General features: G+C 37.3%; 1 protein-coding gene across 7 annotated transcripts in view; it reads left to right on the top strand.

Annotated features, from left to right (window-relative positions):
• The window catches only part of FRMD6 (FERM domain containing 6), an 80,266-nt gene that overhangs the window by 11,305 nt on the left and 56,373 nt on the right, over positions 1-12,588 (top strand). For 2 of the 7 annotated variants that reach the window (XM_050796896.1, XM_050796897.1), the window contains one exon: positions 8,599-8,716. The exons of the other annotated variants lie outside the window; for them this stretch is intronic. The gene's annotated coding sequence lies outside the window, so the exon portion shown is untranslated. The remainder of the gene's footprint in view (positions 1-8,598; positions 8,717-12,588) is intronic. 7 annotated transcript variants of the gene reach the window in all.

Here is a 12,588-nt window from a genome sequence, read left to right as displayed (position 1 = left end):
CAAATGGGATCTAATTAAACAGCAGAGGAAACTGTCAACAGAGTGAACAGACAGCCTACAGAATGGAAGAAAATATTTGCAAACTGTGCATCTGACAAAGGTCTAATATCTAGCATCTATAAGGAACTTAAATTTACAAGAAAAAATCCATTAAAATGTGGGCAAATGACAGGAACAGACACTTTTCAAAAGAAGACATACACGCAGCAAACAATCATGAAAAAAGCTTGTCATTGATATTGGAGAAAGCAAATGAAAACCACAATGAGGTACCGTCTCACACCAGTCAGAGTGGCTACTAAAATGTTAAAAAAAAATAACAGATGCTAGCTAGGTTGTGGAGGAAAAGGGGATGCTTATACACTGTTTGTGGGAGTGTAAATTAGTTCGACCATTGTGGAAGACAGTGTGGTGATTCCTCAAAGACCTAAAAACAGAAATACAATTCGACTCAGCAATCCCATTACTGGGTATATACCCAAAGGAATGTAAATCATTCTGTTATAAAGACACATGCATACCTGCATATGTTCATTGCAGGAATATTCACAATAGCAAAGACATAGAATCAAGCTAAATGCCTACCAGTGGTAGACTGGATAAAGAAAATGTGGTACATATATACCATGGAATACTATGCAGTGATAAAAAAAAGAATGCAATCATGTCCTTTGCAGTAACATGGATGGAGCTGGAGGCCATTATCCTCAGCAAACTAATGCAGAAACAGAAAACCAAATACTGCATGTTCTCACTTATAAGCGGGAGCTTAATGATGAGAACACATGGACACATAGAGGGGACACACACTGGGGCTTACCGGAGGATGGAGTTTGGGAGGAGGGAGAGGATCAGGAAAAATAACTAATGGGTACTAGGCTTAATACCTGGGTGACAAAATAATCTGTACAGCAAACCCCATGACACAAGTTTGTCTATGTGACAAACCTGTACTCATATCCTTGAATTTAAAATAAAAGTTACGCTTCAAAAAAAGGAAGTTCATTCAGCTTATGGTTCGGGAGCCCTGAAGTCCAAGAGCACGGCACCAGCATCTGGCCCAGGTCATCCCATGGTGGAATGCAAAAGCAAGGGCAAGACAGAAAGCACAAGGGGCCGGACTGGTTTTTATAACAACCTGCTCTTGTGATAAGTACATTAATCCACTCATGAGGACTTGACCCTCATGACTCGGTCACCTGTTGTTAGACCCCACCTCCCAGTGCTATTGCATTGGGGATTAAGTTTCCAACACATGAACTTTTGGGGGGCTCATTCGAACCATAGCAGTCCTTTTTCATGAAAAGTGAGACATGTGCTTTGACTTGGCTTCTTTTTCAGCAATGGTGATAGGTTTGGTCTGACTAGGCCACACAGCATAGTGCCCCACTGGCCTGGAAGCCATCATTCACAGAGTAAATGGCTCAGGTTAGTGAATCCCACAAGCCAGAGCAAATTGAGTAATAGAAAAATTGCCTCTTTAAAATTTTAAATACCTTGTTGATGACTTTCATCATGAAGTATTATTTCAAAGCATGTGATGAAGCAATTTTCATAGTCCTGTATTTTATAATTATACACCAAGAATTTTCTCTTCTGGGAACTACCTTTGAATTTTGCTAACTGTCTGTAATACTGTCATCAAAATGAATCAACAAGTGTCTGATACTAATTATCTTTTCTTTCTCTAAGCTTATTAAAATGCTAACACCTAGGCCTTTAATGCATAAGTATTGTTTTTGGATAGTTAAAAGCTTAGAGTGATTGGTAGAATGAAAACTTTGTTACATATATTTTAGTGTCTGGTAATACCAAAGTGTAGTATTAGTCTTTAGAAAGTTGCTAATTTAGAAAACGCTGGAAAGGGCAAAGACTTTCCTTTGCAGTGGATTAGGGCACAAGGTTTTTGAGAAGTGGAGCTCTGATGATTATATGTGTGTTTCTAGTGGGTTGTGGTATATGCATATAATGTCAGCATTCTCTTAGGAACTGGTTTGCCAGCACTGTTTTATTAGTATCATTCTGAATGTTTTTTCAGCTGAAACTTGTAAGTTACTCTACAGTTAGTTAAGTTACAGTACAGTTAGTTAGAATGTAATTGGCTTGTAACCGAAATACACCAGGCCAATGTGAAGTAATTTCCCAGTGCTAAGGCTTTTACATTGTAGATACTGGAGTATGCAGAGGTATAAAACTGAGCAAGTTTTGAAATAAATGTTATGTCGCTTGTCAGTGACTACAGAATAAAGTCCAGATCTCTTAGGGTGGAATTCATCATGCCAACCAGAGTTGCAAGCCTGTGGCCCAACACTAAGTTTTGGCTTTTAACACAGTTATTTGCCAACATTTAAAAATAGAGAAATTTTAACATTAAAAAAATTGAGTTTCATACCTTCTCTAGAGAAATTTGAAGGCCTGGCAAGGTCTGTTGTAGCAACATAACAGCTTCCCCCTTTATACAGGGTGTGTGCTCTGCAGTCTCCCACAGCCCCTGGCGGAGACTCTCTTGTCCCCAACATTGGGGCCAAGACACTGTAGGCATTTTTCATCCTGCAGGCTTCACTTCTTTGCTCCTGCCCTGGTAGGCATGTGAGTTTGCTAACCTTGTGTTTAGATACTTATTTTTTTTCTCAAAGTTCCTTAAATCTAGCCAAATTGTTCTTCCCATTGACGTGTCTAATGCATACACACTTCGTCTACCTCATGTTTCTGCTTCTGGCTTCTCCTTCCGCTGCATCTGAGCTGCATGTTGCCTGTATCACATCATTGGAACCTAGCACATTTCTAGCTCCCCAGCTGTACTAGTTTCTTGAAGACAATGATTATTTAATTTGCTAACACCTAGCAAATTTATTTTAAATTTTCTAGGTTAACTATTTGCTATGGTTTGGCTGTGTCCCCACCCAAATCTCATCTTGAATTTAACTCCAACAGTTCCCATGTGTTGTGGGAGGAACTTAGTGGGAGGTAATTGAATCATGGCAGCATGTCTTTCCCGTGCTGTTCTCGTGATAATGAATAAGTCTCACAAGATCTAGTGGGTTTAAAAATGGGAGTTTCCCTGCACAAGCTCTCTTCTCTTGTCTGCCGCCATGTGAGTTGTGCCTTTCACTTTCTGCCATGATTGTGAGGCCTCACCAGCCATGTGGAACTGTAAGTCCAATAAACCTCTTCCTTTTGTAAATTGCCCAGTCTCAGGTATGTCTTTATCAGCAGCGTGAAGATGGACTAATACTCTATTGTTAGATTTAACTTCCAGTGGGTGATAATCTATGATTATAGTGACACTTATAGAAGAAGTAGAACGTAATCAAAATCTTATGTGAAATCTACTTCCTCACATAGTGCTTTCTTAATTTACTATGCCATTTCCTTTGTAGCTTTGTAGTAACATTTATATAATCCATTTGAGTATTAATTCACTAAACACCTCATTTATTGCCATTTCCCTAGTTCTGTTACATAGATGGATGATGCTTCCAGATGAATGGCTCATTACTATGTGCCGTTTTATTATTTTAGATATGCTTCTTCCTAATGACTAATACTGTTTTAAATGTCTTATCTTTTTATTCATTTGGTGAATAGTGTGTCTACTGTGGTACTTTTGAAGCTTTCACTTTTTAGCAGGAATGGCAGATTTAAATAATGGAGTACATAATGACTTAATTTCAAAAACTGTTACTGAGAAGTAGAGGTGCTGTGAGAGTTTAGGGCAGTCTGATCTGGTCTAGGAGTGGGGACTGAAGTGGGGATTGTAACAGGACTGAATTCTGAATTCCTTAACTTTCTCATACATATTCCATGGTGGTTTGTAAAGTAATTGGAATGTAAAAATTTAACCTTACAAACAAATAAAGACGTAATTTTGTAACAAAATAATAGTTAAAAAGTTTTTTCCCTGAGAACTTAACTTGGCTGTTGTCATTGCATTAGTGATAAACAAAATTATGATTTATAGCTCTAGAATTTATTGTTTGGTACCTGAGTTGAACTCAGTTTAAATAAGTAAACAAAGGACAAATGGGAAATTGGGCTAGAAATTTCAGATATTAGCCTGGCACAGTGGCTCACACCTGTGTTCCCAACACTTTGGGAGGCTGAGGCAAGCACATTGCTGGGGCCCCGAAGTTTGAGACCAGCTTGGGCAACGTGATGAAACTCTCTCTCTGCAAAGATCCTGTCTCAAAAAAAAAAAAAAAAAGATCAGATATGAATAGCTTACAAAACAGCTTTTATTTTATGAAACTATAATTATTTCAAAGGTATTTGTAATGAGGAATTTTCTTATGGCTTTCAGAAATAGGATATAAAAAATAAACTTAGTAATACCCTAATAGTTACTAGTGGATAGCACCTTTATTTAATACTGCAAGTCCATAACTGAAAAATTAATACTTTATCGCTTGGAAGAGTGAAGTAATATGGTATCCTGAAAAAAACTCAGCAGTACATTTATTGACATGTGTGACCCAAAATATAGAGTGGAATTTTGTGTGGTTGCGTATGTTTTATCACAACAATCAGAAATGTTTTATGTATTTTCTTCCAAAGAAAATAGAATTCTATACTTAACCCATCTAAATATAGTGGTAAAGTTAATTTTTTGCATAGTTTAGTGACACACTGAAACAAAGGTCAGCTGCAGTGGTGCCATTTCAGAAATCTCTTTTGAGGAACTCACATTACTTACAATTATAGAAGGAGATTCAGAAAAATTGATATATTTAAGGGTTTTACTTCAAAGAAACCCAAGATTTTCAAGTGTAATATTAAGGATATTTAAGGAAATTAAAATCAGGAACAGTTTTTAATAAATGTTGTCTCATCTAGAATTTAAAATAAATTCTAATTAAATCTTAAAAATAAAATCTTTTAAAACTCAAGTACTCATTTTCTGAGCCCTCATTCATTTTAAATCTGTGGGAGAGGATGTTGAGAGCTAATGATTTGTAATTGACTAAATTATTTGTTTCTACAGGTGCCTAAAAAAAGTAAAGATAAATTTTCTTGAAATATAAGTTGTAGAGTAAAACCTAGCAGGGAAAGCTAATTGAAGTTATCTAACTTGTAAAACAACATTTCCTTTAATTACTGCCTTACATATTCTTGAACTAGGCTCATGTTGCTGATGAGTAAATTTTCAGGAAATTTTTAATCAATGTATTACAGATACAGGGTCTAAATTAATTCACATTGTCAGTCATTTGTTCAGAGCAGCTGTTACCCTGAAAAATCCTCTATTAATTTATAGAACTGGTTAGAAAAGGGAAATGAAAAGAAGGATGTTTTGAAATGATTACACATTATACATTTAAGGGTGAGATACTAAGGACAGTTGCTTGATTTACTCTTTAGAAGTTATTTATTTATTTATTTATTTATTTATTTATTGAGACAGAGTCTTACTCCTTTACCCAGGCTGGAGTGCAGTTGCACAATTTCAGCTCACTGCAGCCTCCGCCTCCTGGGTTCAAGTGATTCTCCTGCCTCAGCTTCTGAGTAGCTGGGATTACAGGCATTCACTACCACGCTTGGCTAATTTTTGTATTTTTAGTAGAGACAGGGTTTCATCATGATGGCCAGGCTGGTCTTGAACCCCTGGCCTCAAGTGATCTGCCCGCCTTGGCCTCCCAAAGTCCTAGGATTACAGGCGTGAGCCACCGTGCCCAGCCCAGAACTTAAAATGTTTAAGTTAGAATGCAGAAGGCTGTGAAGCTCGAATGAAATAATGCTGGTGTGTTTTTGTTATTGTTGTTTTGAGACTGAGTCTCCCTGTGTCGCCCAGGCTAGAGTGCAGTGCCACAATCTTGGCTCTCTGCAACCTCCGCCTCCTGGGCTCAAGTGATTTTCTTGCGTCAGCCTCCTGAGTAGCTGGGACTACAGGCATGCACCATCACACCCAGCTAATTTTTGTATTTTTTAGCAGACACAGGGTTTCACCATGTTGGCTAGGCTGTTCTCAAACTCCTGACCTCAAGTGATCCACCCACTTCAGCCTCCCAAAGTGCTGGGATTACAGGCATAAGCCACCACGCCTGCCCCAAATCAGCTTTTTAAATGATGAATCATATACAATAAAAATCAACAAATTTTAAGTAGATAATTTGATGAATTTTGACAAATGTATATATCATCATGTAATCAGCACTGTGGTCAAGATACAGAGCATTTTTGTCAAGCCAAAAAGTTTTCTACAACTCCTTTTTAGTCAGTCTCCTCCCCTGCCACTCTAGATGCTTTTGCATCTGGCATGTTTCACTTTAGCATGATGTGTTCATCCATTTTGTTGCACATATCAGTAGTTCGTTTTTATTGTTGGGTGGTATTTAGTTGTCATAATTTGCTTATTCATTTACCTGTTTGTGGATATTTGGATTGTTTCTAGTTTGGAGCTATTATGAATGAAGTTACTATAAGCATTTATGTATTATATAAGTCTTGGGACATAAGTTTTCATTTCTGAGTTGTATGGTAAGTGAATGTTTATAAAAAATTGTCAAATTCGTTTTCAAAGTGGCTGTATCATTTAACATTCTCACCAGCCACATCTGAGAGTTCTAGTTGCCCTGAGAGTTCTGGTTGCTCCAGATTCTCACTAAGATTTGGTATTGTCAGTGTTTTTAACTTTAACTGTTCTAGCAGTTGTGTAGTGGTATCTGACTTAGATTTTTATTTGCATTTTCCTAATGACTAATAATGTTGAGTATCATTTCAAGTGCTTATTTGCCATTTGTATATCTTTGGTGAAGTGACTTTAACTTTTTTGGCCGTATTTTTAAGAGTTGCCTTGTTCTTGAGTTGTAGTATTTATATATTTTTCGATTTAAGTCTTTAATCAGATATGGTTTTTATTTTTCAAGATATGTTTTAAAAATGTATTTTCTGTTCTGATGATTGTCATTTTTTAAGTGACTTTCAAAGAGCAAAATTAAAAAGCTAAATTTTTGTGGTTCATGTTTTAATGCCCTCAGAACACCAGGGCAACAAGGATCTTCCTTTGTAAGTTTTCTATGACTTTTAGAATTTTAGCTTTTCAATTTGGACCTGTAATTTCTGTATAAGGGTTGAAGTAGATTGGAATCAGATTGTGGATGTTTACCAAAAAAAAAAAAAAATTCCCTGGGATTTTTAAAAACTTTATTTTGAGGTAATTTAATTTAATTTTAGTTTTTTTAGAGACAGGTCTCACTATGTTGCCAAGACTAGAGTGCAGCGGCATGATCATGGCTCACTGCAGCCTTGACCTCCTGGGCTCAAGCACTCCTCTGCCTCAGCCTCCTAAGTAGCTGGGACCACAGGCATGCACTACCGCATATAGCTAATTTTTTATTTTTTATTTTTTTGTGGAGATGGGAGTCTTACTATGTTGCCCAGGCTGGCCTCAAGTGCTCCTCCCATCTTAGTCTCCTGGAGTGCTGAGATTAAAGGCATGAGCCACCGCACCTGGCCTGAAGTAATTTTAGACTCACAAGAAGTTGCAAAAATAGTATAGAGAGTCTCCCAGTGATAATCAACTGTAGTCTGTTTTCAAAACCAGGAAAGTGACATTGGTACAGTACTATTAACTAGCTTTGGATTTCTTCAGTTTTTATGTGTATTCATGTTTAACACTAATTGAACTTTGGTTATAGTTGCATTGAACATATAGATTAGTTATGGGAGAATTGATATCTTAACAATATTGAATCTTTCTGTTGTACATTTTTATATATTTAGTTACGGGTTTTTGTTTTTGAGATGGAGTCTCACTCTTCTGCCTAGGCTGGAGTGCAGTGGCGCAATCTCAATTCACTGCAGCCTCCACTTCCTGGGTTCAAGTGAGTCTCCTGCCTCAGCCACCTGAGTAGCTGGGGTTACAGGCGCACACCACCACGCCCGGCTAATTTTTGTATTTTTAGTAGAGATGGGGTTTCACCACGTTGGTCAGGCTGGTCTGTAACTCCTGACCTCATGATCCGCCCATCTCAGCCTCCCAAAGTGCTGGGATTACAGGCGTGAGCCACCACGCCTGACTAGTTAGGTTTTTTTTTTTTTAACTTTCTCTAAGAAATACTGTTTTTCATCGTATTGGTCTTACACTTTGTTAAATTTATCACTAAATATTTAATTTTTTTGATGCTGCCATAAATGATATTTTAAATTTCAATTTCCAATCATTGGATAGTATTTAGAAATAAAACTGATGGTTTTTGGTGTATTGACCTTCTGTTTTGGACCTTCATAAACTTAATAATAGGTTTTTTAGACATGTCTTAGGATTTTCTACATTGACAATCATGTCTGCAAATACAGATAGTTTTAATTCTTTCTAGTCTGGATGCCTTTTCTTGTCTTATTGCTCTGGAGAGGAGCTCAATAGCATGTTGAAAATGAATAGTGAAAGCAGACATCTTTGCCCATTTCCAGTCTTAGCAGAGAAAAACTTTCCATCTTTCACCATTTGTGTAATATTAGCTATAGATTTTTCATACATATGATTTACCAGATGGAGGAAGTTCGCTTCTATTACTGGTTTGCTGAGGGTTTGTGTATGTTTTTTCGTGTTGTTTTTTTTTTTTTTTTTTTTTTTTTTGACAGTCTCACTCTGTCACCCAGGCTGGAGTGCATTGGCACCATCTTGGCTCACTGCAACCTCTACCTCCTGGGTTCAAGCAATTCTCCTGCCTCAGCCTCACAAGTAGCTGGGATTACAGGCGCCTGCCACCACTCCCAGGTAATTTTTTGTATTTTTAGTAGAGATGGGGTTTCGTCATGTTGGCCAGGCTGGTCTCCAACTCTTGACCTCAGGTGATCCACCTGCCTTGGCCTCCCAAAGTGCTGGGATTACAGGTGTGAGCCCTTGCGCCCGGCATTTTGTATGTTTTATCATATGTTAAATTTTATCAGCTGTTTTTCTGCATCTATTGAAATGATCATATAATTTCATTTTTTCATCTGTTATGGTGAGTAACATTGATTTTTGAATATCAAACCAATCTTGCGCTCCTGGGATAAACCCAACGTGGTCATCATATGTTATCCTTTTGGTATATATTGCTGAATTCAGTATACCAAATTTTATTAGGAGTCTCATGTTATGTTCATGAGGGATATTGGTCATTTAAAAAATTTTCTTATAATGTCACCTAGTTTGGGAAATGATGGCCTCATAGAGTTGGGAAATATTCCCCTTTCTTTGGTTTTCTGGAAAAGCTTGTGTAGAATCGGTATTAATTTTTTTTTTGAATATTCATAGAGTTTACCAGTGATGCCATCTGAGCCTACGATTTTCTTTGTCATAAAATTTTTAACTAAAAATTCAGTTCATTTAATAACTGAGGGATCTTCAGAAAGTTCACAGAAAATGCATATTATGCATGGATTTCAGAATGGTTTTGCACCGAAATAAACTCATACTAACATGTTGTAAGACACCTGAATAGAATCTAGTTTGAGGCACTAAAAAGGGTAAGGCAGCAGTTTGAAAAGAACCCCTCTCAGAGCAACATGAATTCTGCGGAAATTGAGGCAAGAGTAAACATCAAATTTGTGGTGAAGCCTGGGTGGAAGAATAGTGAAATCATTGGTGCTTTACAAAGAGTTTATGGAGACAGTGACTCAAAGAAATCAGGAGTTTACAAGTGGATAACTTACTTCTTTTAAGAAGAGACTAGCAAATGTTAAAGATGAAACCTGCAGGGGCAGACCATTCACACCAATTTGTGAGGAAAAAAATTCATCTTGTTCATGCCCTGATTGAAGAAGACCAATAATTAACAGCAGAAACAATAGCCAACACTGTAGAATCTCAGTTGATTCAGCTTACACAATTATAACTGAAAAATTTAAGTCGAGCAAACTTTCCACTAGATGGGTGGCAAAACCATTGTGTCCAAATCAGCTGCAGACAAGAACAGAACATTCATTGGAAATTTTAAGGAAATGGGATTAAGATCCTGAAGCATTTCTTGAAGAAATTGTAACAAGAGATGAAACAGGGCTTTACCAGTATAATCCTGAAGACAAAGCACTATCAAAGCATTGGCTACCAAGAGGTGGAAGTGGTCCAATCAAAGCAAAGGTCAGGGCAACAGTTTTTTGGGATATTCGAGGCATTTTGCTTGTTGACTGTCTGGGGAGCCAAATAATTGTAACATCTGCTTATTATGAGTCTTTTGAGAAAGTTAGTTGAATCTTTAGCAGAAAAATGCCTGGGAAAACTTCTCTGGAGAGTTTTTCTCCACCACAACAATGCTCCTGCTCAATTCCTCTCTTCACACAAGGACAATTTTGGGAGAGTTTTGATGGGAAATCATTAGGCATTCACACTACAGTCTTGATTTGGCTCCTTCTGATTTCTTTTTGTTTCCTAATCTTAAAAATCTTCAAAGGGCACCCATTTTTCTTCAGTTAATAATGTGAAAAGACTGCATTGACATGGTTAAATTCCCAGGACCCTCAGTTCTTTAGGATGCATGCACTAAGTGGCTGGTATCATTACTTATAAAAATGTCTTGACCTTTTGGAGCTTATGTTGAGAAATAAAGCTTATATTCTTTATTTTTATCTTTTGATTCCATTTTTTCCATGAACTTTATGAAGTCCCCTCATATAGGGCTATTCAGGTTATCTATTTTGTCTTGAATGAGCTTTGGAGGTGTGTCTTTTAATAGATTTGTCCATTTTATCTATGTTTTTGAATTTATTGTAAAATTATTCATAATAATATTATTATTGGGTGCTGCATTTTGACAGTTTGGGCTTCATTCTAGAAGGATGAATGAACGCATTCATTGGGTTCCATTTTTCATGAAGGATAAGTGTAGATAAGTTACTTGGGCATTAAAGAGTTTGGACCTTATTCTAGCATGTAAGTAAGTTACGTGGGGTTTAAAAAGTCTGGACTTTATTCACTGTGTGGGTAAGTTACTTGGGCCCAGTTTGATCTTTTGAGGCTTGCTTCTAACCTTCTTTAGAGTTGGTTCAGGGCAGCCTTCAGACTAAAGCTTTACTTGCCCTACTGAGGTGATGTCTTTCAGATTAACCCGTCTGATGCCGTAGATACTACAGGATTTATCCTCTTGCTAGTGGAAATGAGAACTATGCCCAGCTCTATGTGAGCTTTAGGAATTGTTTGACCTGTTGCTTGTCGAAGATTCTTTCCTCTGCCTTGTGGAGTTTTTTTTCCACGTAAGCAGAGATCAATAGTTAGCCAATGTATCAAGGGAACCTCTCTGAAGATCTTTGGACCTCTCTCTGGGTTCCCCTACTTCCTCTTTGGGATTCTGTGCTGGCCCAAATTCTAGCTGCCTCTGCCTCCCAAACTTTCCTCTTTATCTTCTCAATTCAGGGAATCTTCTCAGTTCTGTTTGGATTCCTTTCCTCACTGTGGACCAAAACTGCCTCCAGTCATTAAGTTTGGGGAATCATTAGGCTTACCTAGTTTGTTTTCCTTCAGTGTCTAAAAACCATTTGATGTGTTTTATCCACTTTTCTAGTTGTTTATGGCAGAGGACAATTCCTGCAGCAATTCATATTTAATGGCCAAGAACTGAAAGTTCCTGGATGTAACAGGTTATTTTTAAAAACTCTTCAAAACTGGAAGAAATGCTTTGAAAAATGTGGAGGGGAAAAAAAGTACAGAGGTGTTTTTTGCATAATTATATGTGGAATATGGTGCTTTTTATACTCATTCTGAGGAATGGTCCCTGAAAGTAATCACTTGCCAGTGAAGGTTTGTAGATTGTCCAGAGTTTGTGGTGCATTAAGAGTCTGAAAGGAAGTATTTTTTTTTATTATCAGAATCTTTGCTTTTAATGACTTTATTCACTAAAGTGTATAACTTAGACCTCAGCTACGGTTTTCATTTATTATACATGGAAGCTTAGAAAATATCATGACGATTTTTACTTTTGGAGAAAATAATTTCCAAATCCTGGACAGACGACTTTCAATTGGAAGATGCTTTTGAAAGAAAGACTCATTAGAGGGAGTTTCAGGATTTTGTCTCCTGGTTGTTGAAACTTGTACTGAAGGTAAAAAGCCAATAGATAATTTACAACTTTGCAAATCTTGTATCTGAAAAAAAGAATCCAACTTTTCCTAGAAAGCCCACTATAAGGAGCAACACCATGTTTTCTTAATTCATTCTTCCAAACGTGAAAATCACGAAGGAATATAGGCACTCCTCTCAATGAGTACTGTTTAAATATTTGAATGATTTTGCCTGTGGGTCAGAGAGAAGGTGATTCCAAGGCAGTTAATTGTAGGCAATAGATAGTCTTTTCTAGGGTAGGATCGAGGGAGTAAGAGGTAACGATGAGCCGTTGGTGTTGAGCGGTGGTCCTGCCATGCCTGTTGACTTGTAATAGTCTGCTCCTTGGGTTTCTCCAGGATAGATGTTTATGGGTCAGTCTCAATACTTCTGCCTTTCCAGTATGTTTAGAGCCATGTGAAAAAGCAGTGCTGAGCAGAGGTAGGGTGGTTTCTGGTTTTTGTTTGTTTGATTGGTTTGGGGTTTTCTTTTTTAACTCTGACCTTCAAGGTTGAGGTATGGTTCCATTTTTCATGGAAGATTAACCCTATTTGTGTAGGGTAAGGTGTAAT

The sequence above is a fragment of the Macaca thibetana genome, chromosome 7 (assembly GCF_024542745.1).
Source record: "Macaca thibetana thibetana isolate TM-01 chromosome 7, ASM2454274v1, whole genome shotgun sequence".
Lineage (NCBI taxonomy): Eukaryota > Metazoa > Chordata > Mammalia > Primates > Cercopithecidae > Macaca > Macaca thibetana.
The sequence above is the reverse complement of the archived record's forward strand: the minus strand, read 5'-3'. Positions and strand labels throughout refer to the sequence as shown.